Below are 13,861 nucleotides of genomic sequence, written 5' to 3'. Positions count from 1 at the left end.
GCAGTCCCGGGCTGTGGAGTGTTTACCAAAGTTCATGTCCACTAGGAACCTCAGTATGTGACCTTATTTGGAAATAGGACCTTTGGAAGTATAATTAGTTAAGATAAGGTCATACTGGCTGAGGGTGGCCCCAAGTCCAATATGACAAGTGTCTTTAGACCAGGGAGTGGAGACAGGCAGATACACAGAGAAGACAACCATATTATGGGAAAGGCAGATATAAACGCCTGTGCTCTGTTCCCTGGGACTCCCGTTCAGTTGTTACTGGGGAGGGGGATAGGTGTTTGACTTTTTAAATTTTTTTAAATGTTTATTTATTTTTGAGAGAGTGGGGGAGGGGCGGAGAGAGAGGGAAACACAAAATCTGAAGCAGGCTCCAGGTTCTGAGCTATCAGCACAGAGCCCAACGTGGGGCTCGAACCCACAAACTGTGAGATCATGACCTGAGCCAAAGTCAGATGCTTAACCAACTAAGCCACACAAGCCACCCTCTGAAGCCATTTTTTTTTTTTAATGTTTATTTCTGGGAGACAGAGAGACAGAGTGGGGGAGGGGCAGAGAGAGAAGGACCCACAGAATCTGAAGCAGGCTCCATGTTCTGATCCGTCAGCACAGAGCCTAATGTGGGGCTCGAACCCATGAACCGCGGGATCATGACCTGGGCGGAAGTCGGACGCTCAACCGACTGAGCCACCCAGGCGCCCCGGTCTGCAGCCATTTTTAATGACAACCCATGAGTCTCAATATTCAGTAAAGATCCTGTGAACTTTTTAAAAGATACTATTATGTAAAATCCACATTTCAAGAATTAATGCCCAATTGTGTGTTAATAACTACAGTTATTGTAGTAAACTATTTAGTTAAAAAATTAAAAACTAAAAAAGCAAAATCAAACCCAACAGAGAGAGATTAGAGTTAAGCTACCACAAGCCAAGGAGCACCTGGAGACACTAGGAGGCAGGAGAAAGCAAGGAGGGGCTCTTCCCAAAGCCTTTACAGGGAGCACAGCCCTGCCAACACCCTGATTTTGGACTCCTGGGCTCCAGAACTGTGAAAGAGTAAATGTCTGTTGTTTAAAGCCACCAAGGTTGTGGTAATTTATTATGGTAGCCCCAAGAAAAGAATACACCAACATCTCTACTTAGGCAGGTAAAGATATGGAATCTCTCCCCCAGTTCCCTCCTATATATGGGGGTAATAATTGTGTTGGAGGCAGTTGAGTGGGAAGGTCCATTCAAAGTGCTTAGCACAGCCTGACATGTAAGCGTTTCTCAGTTAATTTCAGTATAGTAGGTGCTGTTTAAATATTTGGTAACTGGACTATAAAAATATACCTTCTGAAGCCTTTTTGGAGCAGGGGTGAGTGGGCTGGGATGATATTTTTTCAGAGCCTTTTGTATCAACCATTTACCTATTGCCTTCTTACAAGTTGGGAGTCAGATGTTTTACCCATTTGACTTCTGAGAGCTATCAATGCGAGGCCTGAAATGGTAATTTATTAGGAATCTCCCAAGCAGATGGTCAGATAAAGCGATTCTAGTGAAAAACACATTAGCGAGCCAGTGTGTGTCCAAGTTACTGTTGTTTCACCTTAAAGAAGCTCCTCTATTCATTCTTTATTTTTTGAACTGCTTATTTGCTGTCTTCATCTTTCAGCGATTAATAAGGCTGCCTTGCCAATGAGAGGCCAGTTAGATACCACAGGATGGAAGCACCGTGTGTCAAGGGAACGTGTCCAAGGCTTTGGGTTTGTTTCCCCATTAACTGTGGTACAGCAGGGAACTTTCTGTGGCTGTAGTGTATGACCGTCTTTTCTGATTGTCCTGCTATTTCCTTTATGGTCATTTTTCCCTCTGATTATCCTACCGTCCCAAGGGAAAGAGATACCCAAAACAAATCCATTTCTTGAATGTTCTTTTTGAGCTTTAAGAAGATAAGGTTCTTCAAATTAAACTGGGCCCAAGAATAGACTAGAGAATTCAGCATACTGAGATCTCTTTCTGTTAGTAGTGTCAGCCTTTTGGGGGAGGTCAAAATTCCCAACCTGCCCTGAGGTGATCCTTCATGAGAGAGACTCTTGAACGCATCAGAATTCTCAAGCTCTGGAGGTTGATGTTAGAGACACCCCCTTCATTTTTTTTTATTTCTACTCCATCGCACACTATTTGTCTCATGGATTTTAAGAGAAACAATTGTATTCGCTCTTAGCTACTGGCTTATTTATGTGTTTCTGATCAGAGTAGTAACATATGCTCATATAAGAAGCTTTGAAAAATAGTTTAAAGTGTAGGAAAGCAGAAAATAAATTTACTGATAACCCCGCCACCAGAAGTTACAATTGTTAATATTTAGTATATTTCTTTCCATATTTTTCCCTGTGTAAAAGTGTTTAGCTAATAGCTTACTACTTATGTTGCATTATTAAAAAAAAGATTTCCACTTAAAATCAGGGCATAAAATCTTTGCAACTAACTTGGAAATATTGCCCTTGATGGGTACATGAGATTCTGTTATGGGAAGGTTATCAACATTCACTTGGTCGTTCTCCATTTCTGGGCATTGAGGTTGTATCTTAAATTGGAGCACTGTGGAAGGTGAAAGAAAGACAAACAGCTGAAACCAAAGAGCACACACAGTGAAATAAAAATGACTGGAAAGAGAGAATCAAGAGGAGCATTACCTGGGTAGGGAGAAGTCAGTGTGAACCCACAGACCACGCTGGATTTGGCATCCAAAGGAATCTGGATGGACCTCTCCTTAACCCTTCTGCACCATTCGTTCACGCAGGGGGAGAAACAATAATAACAACAGAAAACTAGCTGTGTTTCTCAGAAGTCCTCTTTGAACCAGCGTCCTCCATGCTAACACTGGGGGTTTTGACTTTTCTTACTCAAAGAGGGTGATTCAGTGAGGAATTATATTAATGAGAATTTTGTCGATAATACTTGACTTCAGAGCAGAGTGATGTTTAGGCAATATTGTCTCAGGGTCAAATAATTTTGATCAGATCAGGGAATAATATGCAGTTAGTTTTTCTTAGCAAAGAAATGGAGCCTCTGGTTTTGGATCAGTTAACACATGGTCAGCAGAGAACTGATGGACTTCATTCCTCTGTATTTTGAAGGGCATTTACGTTCAAGGATACCATCTTTCTGCTCATTCTGAAGTTGCTCATCAGATAGATTAGGTCACAGTGATGTCAGGCCTCTTGTAGAGATGAGCACAGCATGTATCTGACCTGGTGGGATAGGTGGAGGGTGTGTCTACCAGGCTTCCCAGCAGAGACAGCCCTTCTAGAAGAGCCTTTCTACCAGCAGGTATGCAGAAAGGCAAAATCTAGCACTGCTAACTGGGTGAAGCAATAGTGAAAGCTTGATAGTTGCTTTGACTTGCCCTTGAATATTGTTTTTTGTCTGTCCTTTCTCTTACCTGAAGGAATCGTGAGTATAAGCAGTGATTCTCAAAATGCAATGGACTACAGGATCACCTGTTAAATGTAGATTCCTGGGCCTTGCCCTGCAATAATAATAGGAACTGGGATCATCTTTCTTTTTATTCAAATAGCAGCAGCTACTCTAGGTAATCTTTACTCAGAGCCAGGCATTAAATCCTCACAGGTACTGTCATAACCCCATTTTGAAGATGAAAAAAATGGTACCACTGAGACGCTTAGTGACTAGTCCAAGGTTACGGACTAGATGATGATGGAGGTGGGGCACAGACTATGATCTCACCATTAGGCTTGCAGGCCTGCTGTGTCCCTGGGCCCGGGTCCCTGATTCTACATTTCCAGGTCTCCACTGGGCGTCTCATGGGGGCTGAAGCTTGAGAACCACTGGTACCAGATAAAGAAAGGACAAGAGGATAAGGGAATGCAAACCACGTGTTTAGTAGAGTGTTGGTTGGTATCTACTTCAATCAGTGCGTCTTTGGGGTAAAAAATTGCTTTGCCCTTTGTAGCTGTGAGTCCATCTTGTTTCTCTGACTCTATGTACCCCTCTTATTTGGAAATTTTATATTACTACAGTTATGGTATCAGATATAAAGTAAAATAGATTAATGACCAAGAAAATGTAACTAAAATATTGAAGGGCTGGTGAATGCACATCAAAACTCCTTCCCAGTTGTTCAATTGTGTAATAAATGAGGGGGAGTTTGATCCTCAAGAACTGACTAACCACCTACCATCATTGTTGGGACTTTCTGTTTTCTCTTTGGACTTTTCTCTCTTCCTCTTTCCCTTTTGAGCATAATTATATAATTTACACTTTAGTTCAATTTGCGTTAATACATTATCATACCAAAAAAACTAAACAAAAGGGAAAAAAAGTCCTATTCGAACTACAAAAATCCACTCTTCTCAGAAATAATAACCATTATCAACTCATTGGATCTTTCTCAGATATTTTTTAGTTTATTACATATTTATTCATACATATGTACATATATATCTAATTTTGTATGTCTGGTTTTATTTTTACATAAATGGAATTAAGTGGTATATAATCTTTTACAGTTTACTTAAAAAAAAATTTCAACAACAGTAGGACTTGGGAATTTTCCCATGCCAGTTCATGCTTTTTAACTGTTCATGGATTCCATAGCATACATGTACAGTAATTTATTTAACATCTCTCCACTGATAGATGTTTAGACTTTCAGTTTTTTGCTAAGAAGAGAACCAGCTTGTCGTGACTATTGTGCCCTTGTGTGTATGTTTCTTAAGAAATCCTTGTGCCATGGGGAGAGGTGTGCAAATGTTCAGTTGAAAAGAATATAACTCAGTGGCCTCCGAAAAAGGGAAGGCTAGTCTCCTTTCCTATTCCGCTCACAGTTTTTAGGACCTTTTTAAAAGGTGATGGATGAAACGTGGGAGAGTTAGTGTTACACCTGGCAACATTTAGGCATACCGGCCGCTTTCGCCTTAAAAACTCACCACTGCCCATCTTGCCGATTCCCTTTTTAGACTGCTATGTGGGCACTCTTATCCCACTTCTTCCCTGTTCTCAACTTCCCTCATAGGACAGGGGGTATTTTCCTTGACTTTCTGTGGTTCAGTGAGAAATGGTAGCAAGTGCCTTTTAAAAAACCTAGTTGAGGGCGCCTGGGTGGCTCAGTCAGTTAAGCATCTGACTTCGGCTGAGGTCATGATCTTGCGGTTTGTGAGTTCAAGTCCCATGCTGGGCTCTGTGCTGACAGCTCAGAGCCTGGAGCCTGCTTTGGATTCTGTGTTTCCCCCTCTCTCTGCCCCTCCCTTGCTCATGCTCTGTCTCTCTCTGTCTCTCAATAATAAATAAACATTAAAAAAAAAAGCCTAGTTGAGGGCCATCAGTTGCTTTCCTGCTTTTCAATGTAGTCTAGAAAGCACTGACAGTTGTCAATAAGTTAAGACTTGAATGATACTATTTTCACAGAATTTTGCCATATGTTGGCAAGCTGCAGTTTTGAATTGACTAGATTTAGAATAGAGACTCCATAAAGAAAGGAGGAAATATTTTACTTGCCTCTTATTTCCTATTTATTTATTTATTTATTTATTTATTTATTTATTTATTTATTTTGAAAGAGAGTGAGCAAGCAAGCTGGGGAAGGGTAAAGAGAGAGGGAGACAGAGAATCCCTAGCAGGCTCCACGCTATCAGCACAGAGACTGACACGGGGCTCCAACTCGTGAACCTTGAGATCATGACCTGAGCTGAAACCAAGAGTCTGACGCTTAACTGACAATGCTACCCAGGCACCCCTATGCTTATATTTTATTCTATGTGTACTGTCCTATATTTGGGCCACTTCTATAATCAGTGTTCATAGCTTATTTATGATTATGTGGGGCCTAATTTCATTCCCTTAAATAATTACAGATGTTTATATTTATTGCATCTTGGTCTTTATGACCATGCCCATTCTTTAAGGATCTTTACGAGTTATTCCCATTCTTTGTTTGAGGCCAGGCTGCTGATCAGGAACACACATTCAGGATGACGTTGTTCCTTCAGGGAAACATGATCTTCTATACACCGATCACCTTCGGGTGTGATTAAAGTGGAATCCGTTCGTATCTCCCAAGAGCTGTGACTCAGATGCTCATGAGGGTGGTGGGCATTTGCCTTTCCAGTTAGTATCCTTGAAGCCCTGCGGGTAGTGAGGTATGAATTGTCTGATTGATTTTGAGGCCTTATCTCTCTCTTATCTTCATAGTAGTAGCCCTGAAGGGACTTGTTTTCCCACAGTGCAGGATACTAGGTTAGTGGGTTTATGCTCACCACTTAGTCCTTACAAGAGTGAGGTAATTTCCACCTTTTTCACTTTACATGTGAGGTAACTAAGGGCCCAGAGAAGTTAAATCATTTCTTTGCCAAGGTGTTAGTGACTCGAAGCTCAGCCAGAGGGTGTCCGTGTCCTCAAGGAGCTTGCTCTGTGGAGGGGCAGAAAAATACCCACCAGAGGGGAAGTTCCTAGGGAAGGGGAGCCAGAGTGCAGAGGGAAAGGGTCAGAAGACAGCCTGTGGGTAAGGGACTGGGGAGTGTTCCAAGGAAGGCTTTCCAGAAGGGGCAACTCACTTCTATGAGCAAGGAGTTAATCCCATCCAAAGAGGGCTGTTGAAGGGAAAGCTCCCAGGTGAAGGTCATGGTACACACAAAGACATGATATAGTTCTTAGACATTGTCTGCCACGCATAATCATTTAGGGAACTTGGTAAAATACCAGTTTCTAGGCTTTCCTTTAGACCTAGAGTATTAACACAAATCTGGAACAAGTTTTTCTTTGTTTGCTGATTGTTTGGGGGAGGGAGGAAGGATCAGATGAAAATGTAATAGAATCCTATTACGACTTCTACTTATTTTACTCTGAAAAAGATGTTGATATTGAAACGAAGTTGTTGGGTAGATGTGCTTGAAGACGGAAATATGAAAACTCCTATTTCCAAAGAATTCTTAGAAAGATTGTTATGGGTATGTGTATAAATGCATACATGCATTTATGTTCCTATTCGCTTCAATCAGATTGCTTATGTTTCATTCATTCATTCATTCATTCAACAAGTATTTTCTGGTCTACATGCGGGTATTTATCGGATGAAATTGCTTACCAATTTTTTTTTAACTATTATGAAGCCCAAATATTCTTTAAAACAAAAAAGTAAGTTATAAATAGTTCTTCTCAAGCAGGTATTTCAGTATACTTCTGAGATTATTTTATGTTAAAGTGGTTATAAATTTTTATCCAAATAGCCCAAAACAACAGGGCAAAGATTAATCTAATTTGAAAAAACTCAATATTGTTTGATGAAAACAAATGAGGTCATTGAGAGACAAACAGACGGTCTTGGCAGCATTTCTGTATTTACTTGGACTGAGAATCACCCTTTAATTTCGGGTTCTTTCATGAACAATAATGTATTTGTTATCTGAATATATGCTTGTTATTAGTGGATCATAAATGAATAAGGTGTGTTTCCAACACTTATGGGTCAAATTCCATCCTCTTTCTTCATATAGAGCATGAAATATTAATTGTCTGCAATACTTTGATGAAAGATATAAGAAAATAGTTGTCAAGTGGAATTTGTTTTCCACAGTCTTCTCTTGTCTTTGATTTCTCTGTGCTTTGTCTTACTTTTCTATGGGTTGTGATCCCATGGGTTGCGTTTTTTAACAGTTTAACTTTTATATTTGATGTAAAAATTATCCTATGATGTCTCCTGAAATGAAAGGAAAGAGGCAAAATGTAAATATTTGCAAGCTAATTTCTAAAATTAGGCCAATCATCCTGGACTCTGATAAATAAAAATTAAGAAAGCACAGCCTGCCCGGAGAATTTTAAGGGGATTGGGCTCATTCATAGAGACTATTTACTGACCCAGTAAAAGGGAACTATGAATAATGGTAAAAGATTGAACGTTATTAACTATATGTTGTCTTTATACAATTCAAGGTCATGAATAAGGGGCCTCTTCTCAGTGTTGTTTGGAGAGGGACCTGGAAGATGACCATACTGCTTGTGGTTGTTTGTGGGGAGGCAGTCACATACCATAGAATGGGAATGGACCTTTAAAAAAAGGCTTATTTAAAAATAATCACACTCCCTATGTTGACAGAGTAAATTGTCCTATTGTTTAAACAGTTTAAGATGGAAAGGCTGTTAGCCTTGTGCAAATCTAGTTGTTTGCTTTTAACCAGAGTTCTTTTGGCAATCCTAAGGGTGCATTGATTGTTGCCCAAACAAAAGAGTGGCTCTTTCCTCATCCTAAGTTTTCCTTTTTTTTTTTAGACATGATCAAATTCTTTAGTAGATATTATATGTGATTTACCCAGATATAGTTTGCCCCAGGTTTCACACCCAAATAAGGAACCAGCTGCCTTCAGGTTAATGCTCTAGTTGTCATTTAAACTATACTGTGAACTAGAGTCAGAATATTTTGGAAGAAAAGACAAATTCCAATCTTCAGGTTTTTATAGATATTGTTATATTCAGCCCTGAGGGGGTGGTTATTATTATTCTGATTTAACAGATGGGGAAACTTTGCTTAGGGATATGAAGTGATGTTTTTGACTATCCCACAGTCGCTGAGAGGGGACTGACTCCAAATGCTCCGTTCTTCCTGGTATCACATGGCTATGAGATAAGAAGGAGGGAGGAGAGACTTAGAGAATTAGAAGGGCTCTGGAAATAAAGGAGAGATATGCTAGCCTCAGTATTTGCCTTGCCATAGCCCTTCTCTCTCCATGGGCTTTTATAGCTTGGGTGAACCCACAGTTTCAAGGGAAATATGTGGGTAGAGAAGTTTTGTGGAGGTGATTGAAAACAACACGTGGCTTAGGAGGTGGTGACTTTTTTTTTACTAACCGACATTTTTTGAGAATCCCTAACGTAACGTTTTTTCTTCTTCAGTATCTGTGACTGTTTATACTGCAGCAATGTCTCACGGGGACAACTTAGATGAGTTTGGTCTTTCATGAGTATGTGTGTACCTGCTTTCATAAAATATTTTTAATAGAGAATGCATTCATACAATTAAAACTACACAAAGCATGTATGGTCAAAGGCTTTCTCCCACTTTTGACTTCAGCCACCTGGTATCCTTTACTGGAGACAACCAGATTCTTGGTGATCCTTCTAGAGCCAACCTCTGAATAACTGTGTATGTGTGTTTAATTTTCAACCAAACGAAAGTCTCCACTAGCTTTACTTCTAGCAGTTTTAATGCGAGACTCTAACCTATCAGTTAAACATCTTGGGGATCTGCAGTGCTCTGAAAGTAATCCCACCATTGAGCTACTCAGTTCCAGTTGCCACTGCTTATTTTTACCATGATTTTGAGCTTAAGAGAATTTTTGATATGTTTCTTGATGAAAGTTGTTAGATTAATGGAATGCCTGCATATATATTTTAACTTATGAAGTATAACTAAAAATATCTACTAGCCCCAGAAATTTGAGTGGGGGTTGTTAATAGGTTTTTGAAGACAAGGAAAAAAAAAAAACATAACAAAAGAACTAGAGGGGTTTATTTTTTTCCCCTCTTTTTCTCTAACTGAATAAAAGATGCATAAAATGTTAGATTTCATAGATTGGCTTCCCATAATATAAACCATTTAAACAAAAATAACCTTATACGTTAAAAAAAATCTTGTTAACATTAAAATCATACTTTACAAAAATCTGTTTTAGTTGTTAAAACTAGTAAGAAAACATGAAACAGAGATCAGCTTTCAAATTTGTCTCAACCCATTTTTATTTAGGGCCTCTGTTTTTTAAATTCTGTAGGATTTTGGAAGGCAGTTTAAGTGAAGAGTTTGTGGTTGCCTTTAAGTTAGAAGATTAGATTTCCAAGGCTTGCTGCTGGCTTGGGTGTATCAGTTTTCACTCTTCTAAAATGGGCAAGTTGAGGATGTTTTCATTGTGGTGGAGGAGGCTGATGGCCCCGGTCTCCCTGTTGTATAAAATGTAAAGTACTTCAGTCAGGTGTGGGCCTGACAGCTGTATTAAAACACAGATGTTCTCTCCATTCAGCTGCTGATACGTAGTCTATGAGTTTTCTGTTTGTGCATAACAAGCGATGACAAACTTAGTGGCCTAAAATAACACTCTTTATTGTCTCATAGTTCCCACGAGTTAGGATTCTGGGTATGGTGTAGTTGGGTCTCACAGGTCTGCATTTAAAGTCAGCCAGGGCTGGGGTCTCATCTGAGGCTCAAGGTCATCTTCTAAGCTCATGTTTTTGTTAGTAGAATTCAGTTCCTTGCATCTGTGGAATAGCTTGCTTCTTCAAGGTCAGGAGGAGAGCATCTCTCTGACCTATAGACCTTTTTATAAAGGGTTCACCTATTAGGTCAGGCCCACTCAGGATAGTCTCCCTTTTTAATAGCTCAAAGTCAAACCGATTAAGAATGTTAATTACACCTGTAAAATGTATTCATTCATTCATTCATTCAGTTTTTGAGAGAGTGAGAGAGTGCAAGTGGGGGAGGGGCAGAGGGAGAGGGAGATAAAGAATCTTAAGCAGGATCCGTGCCCAACACAGAGCACATGAGATTATGGCCTGAGCTGAAATCAAGAGTCAGACACTTAACTGACTGAGTCACCCAGGTGCCCCTCTGCAAAATCTCTTTACCTTTGCTAAGTGAGATAGCCTACTCATGGGAGTGCTATTCATCACATTCATAGGTCATGCCCATTGTCAAGGGCAGGGCATTACACAAGGTGGGTATGTCAGGGAGTGGAAATCTTGGGGTTCATCTTCGAAGTCTACCAGCCATACTGAGAGCAGTTCCGGGATGCATGGCAAATAGAAGCATCTATGGAGAATGATGCTTAGAGCTAGGAGATAGGTTATGGATCACACTGCACACTGTAAATGCTAGCAAATGCTGACTTTTGGCTACTTTCTCTCCTTCTCCGGTTTGGTGGCCACCAAGCCCGCAAGGTCTGGTTCTTGCCTGTCCTCTCTCCTTCTCTTGTTTTGGACTTCTCCAGATAGGAGACTTTCTTTCATTTCCCCTTGTGTTCTGTACTCACTTCCTGCCATGGGGCTTCGCACATACTGTTTCCTGTGCATGGGCTGCTTTTCCATTCGATGTCATGTAGTTAACATGTACCCTTTCTCACTGTAGGCATCACTTCCTAGACTCCACGGCTACTTGTCATAAAATCCCTCCTTCTTAAGACTAGGCACAATTGTCATTTAGCATTTTTAGTTTCTGTAACTCCCACTCAACTGGAGGCTTTGTGTAGGTAGCAACTGTAGTATTCTCGGCTGTGAGCCCTGTGCCTGGCACACCATGGTTGCCTATATGTTGGCAAAAGGGCAGTGAGAGGAAGATAGGAAAATTTGGACCAAATTTCAGTCTTCTGTAGTTAGTAACTCATAATGTCAACTGCATAGTTAGTATATTGCTACTTGGCCATGTGCATCTTAATACATCTTACGTCCTTTTTGGATTCTGCATAGCTTAAAAAAGAGTTGAGTAAGAATTACAGGGAAAGAATAACAATGTATAAACAGGAATGAAAAATGGCTGAATGTTTATAAACCAGTCCCACGATCCTGATACGTTATTGTTTCTTCATGGAATTCCATAGAGGTTAAAAAAAGTCCTTAAAATCACCACCGCCTCTGTGTTTTTTTATGCGGTGGTGGCTGTAGTATATTTCAGTATTAGACTTAGTGATAACCTCAATGTAATTTTTGGTAGCTTTTCCTTGTATTGTACAAAGTTACCAAGTAATATTATGCAGTTAGGACTTCAGATTTCCTAGTTGCCTTCATTTTGATATGATTATCTGCTTTCTTTTATCACATCATATAAAACACACCTCTAATTTGGCTTTGAGTTTTCTGCAGCTGCTCTTAAAACTATTCTGTGACTGCTTGTAACCTGCCCGCCGTGAAGCATAAACCTCTCTGTACTTTAAGATGATTCCCCCCACCCCTTTCCTGTCTTATGTTTCACTATAGGAATGAATCAGTGATGCTTATCATCTGAAAATGTCTTGGAATCAAAACATTCTGATCTCCTTTGAGGCTTCTTATGGCATTGTTTCATGGAAGCTATCGAACGGAGAAAAAAAAAATAAAGCTAGGTGTTCTGAATGGAAAGTTGGGGTTATTCATTAGAAACTACAGGAAAGAAATGATTTGACGCAGAAGCCCCCAGTGCCTGTCTAGGTTCTCTTTGATTTCTTGCTTAAGTTTGGCAACTGCAAATTTGAAAGTATGTCTTTATGTGTGACATATATCTATTTATGAAGATGCAGGAATGTACATGCATCTATTTATTATTTTAAAAATGATCACCATGCTGCAATTATAACCATTCTTTTTTAAAAAAAAATTTTTAATGTTTATTTATTATTGAGAGACAGAGAGACACAGAGCATGAGCAGGGGAGGGGCAGAGACAGAGGGAGACACAGAATCGGAAGCAGGCTCCAGGCTCTGAGCTGTCAGCACAGAGCCCGACGCGGGGCTCAAACTCACAAACTGCCAAGATCATGACCTGAGCTGAAGTCGGACGCTTAACCGACTGAGCCACCCAGGCACTCCATCGATTATAACCATTCTTTGTTTTTTTTTTTTTTTTTTTAAATGTATTTTATTTTATTTTTGGGACAGAGAGAGACAGAGCATGAGCGGGTGAGGGGCAGAGAGAGAGGGAGACACAGAATCGGAAACAGGCTCCAGGCTCGGAGCCATCAGCCCAGAGCCTGACGCGGGGCTCGAACTCATGGACCACGAGATCGTGACCTGGCTGAAGTCGGACGCTTAACCGACTGCGCCACCCAGGTGCCCCCGATTATAACCATTCTTAATGAGCTTTGATCAGGGACTACTCTCTTTATCTTCAGAAAAAAATTGGTACTTTCTAGGTTTTGTTTTTGAGAGGAATCTCATTTTGAGAGCTAATGTGTGTTTGCCTTAGAAATCTGTCTGCTAGAGAGGCTAATATTCAACAGAATTGATGATAATGCAGGTGAACAAAGTACATTGGTATGTCCATGAACTTGAGTGCATCCTTCACTCAGATGAGCTTATTTCTACCATAGCCAGCTAATTATGCTTCCAGTAGCTTGGTGGTTAAAGGGCTCAAGATGTTTATCTGCAGACATGTTTGGGCATTGACCAGCTGATGTTTACCCCATGAAGCAGCCCAGTGCCTACCTGAGACTGTCTGGGGATTCTCTCACCCATTCCTGGGATAGACAGAGGGATCAGATTTAAAAATGCACTTGAGTTTTTGATGTTTTGGGTTCTGAGGACTGTGGTATGGCCACCTTGATGAGGCTGTGAATGCAAGGATAACAAGTTGGAATCCCCACCACATTCAGGAGCTAAACGCAAATGCCAGGGTAATATTTTCACGCATCTAGACAAAGGAATTCTGTGCTCTGGGGCCTGTGGATTAGAAGATAGTCATAGAAACTATCATTTGAAGAAGGAAGTAAAAGAGGACTAGACTTGGGATTAGATGATTAGATGCAGAATCTAACTAACTCTGCCACTTCTAGTTACTTGACTTTGCCAAGCCACCCCTTTCTGGACCTTGGTTTCCTCTTCTGTAAAACACAAGGGTCCTGAACCTGGATGTGCCTCAGAATGGCCAGGGCCGATTGTGAGATATTCAGATGCCTGAGTCCTACTCCAGACCATGTGAGTCTTAGTTTCCAGTTAGTGAGGCCCAAGCATCTGTATTCTTTGTTGTGGTAAAATACATATAATTGCAATTTAAAAATGTATAGTTCAGCGCATTAAATGTATGCACATTGTCATGCAACCATTACCAGTATCCATTTAAAAACATTTTTTCATCATCCCCAACTGAAACTTTTTACCCACTGAACAATAAGTTCCTATTCTCCCTTC

General features: G+C 40.3%; 1 protein-coding gene across 4 annotated transcripts in view; it reads left to right on the top strand.

Annotated features, from left to right (window-relative positions):
- Positions 1-13,861, top strand: part of BMPER (BMP binding endothelial regulator) — a 254,725-nt gene that overhangs the window by 31,661 nt on the left and 209,203 nt on the right. The window lies entirely within an intron of this gene.

This window comes from Neofelis nebulosa, chromosome 4 (assembly GCF_028018385.1).
Source record: "Neofelis nebulosa isolate mNeoNeb1 chromosome 4, mNeoNeb1.pri, whole genome shotgun sequence".
NCBI lineage: Eukaryota > Metazoa > Chordata > Mammalia > Carnivora > Felidae > Neofelis > Neofelis nebulosa.
The sequence above is the reverse complement of the archived record's forward strand: the minus strand, read 5'-3'. Positions and strand labels throughout refer to the sequence as shown.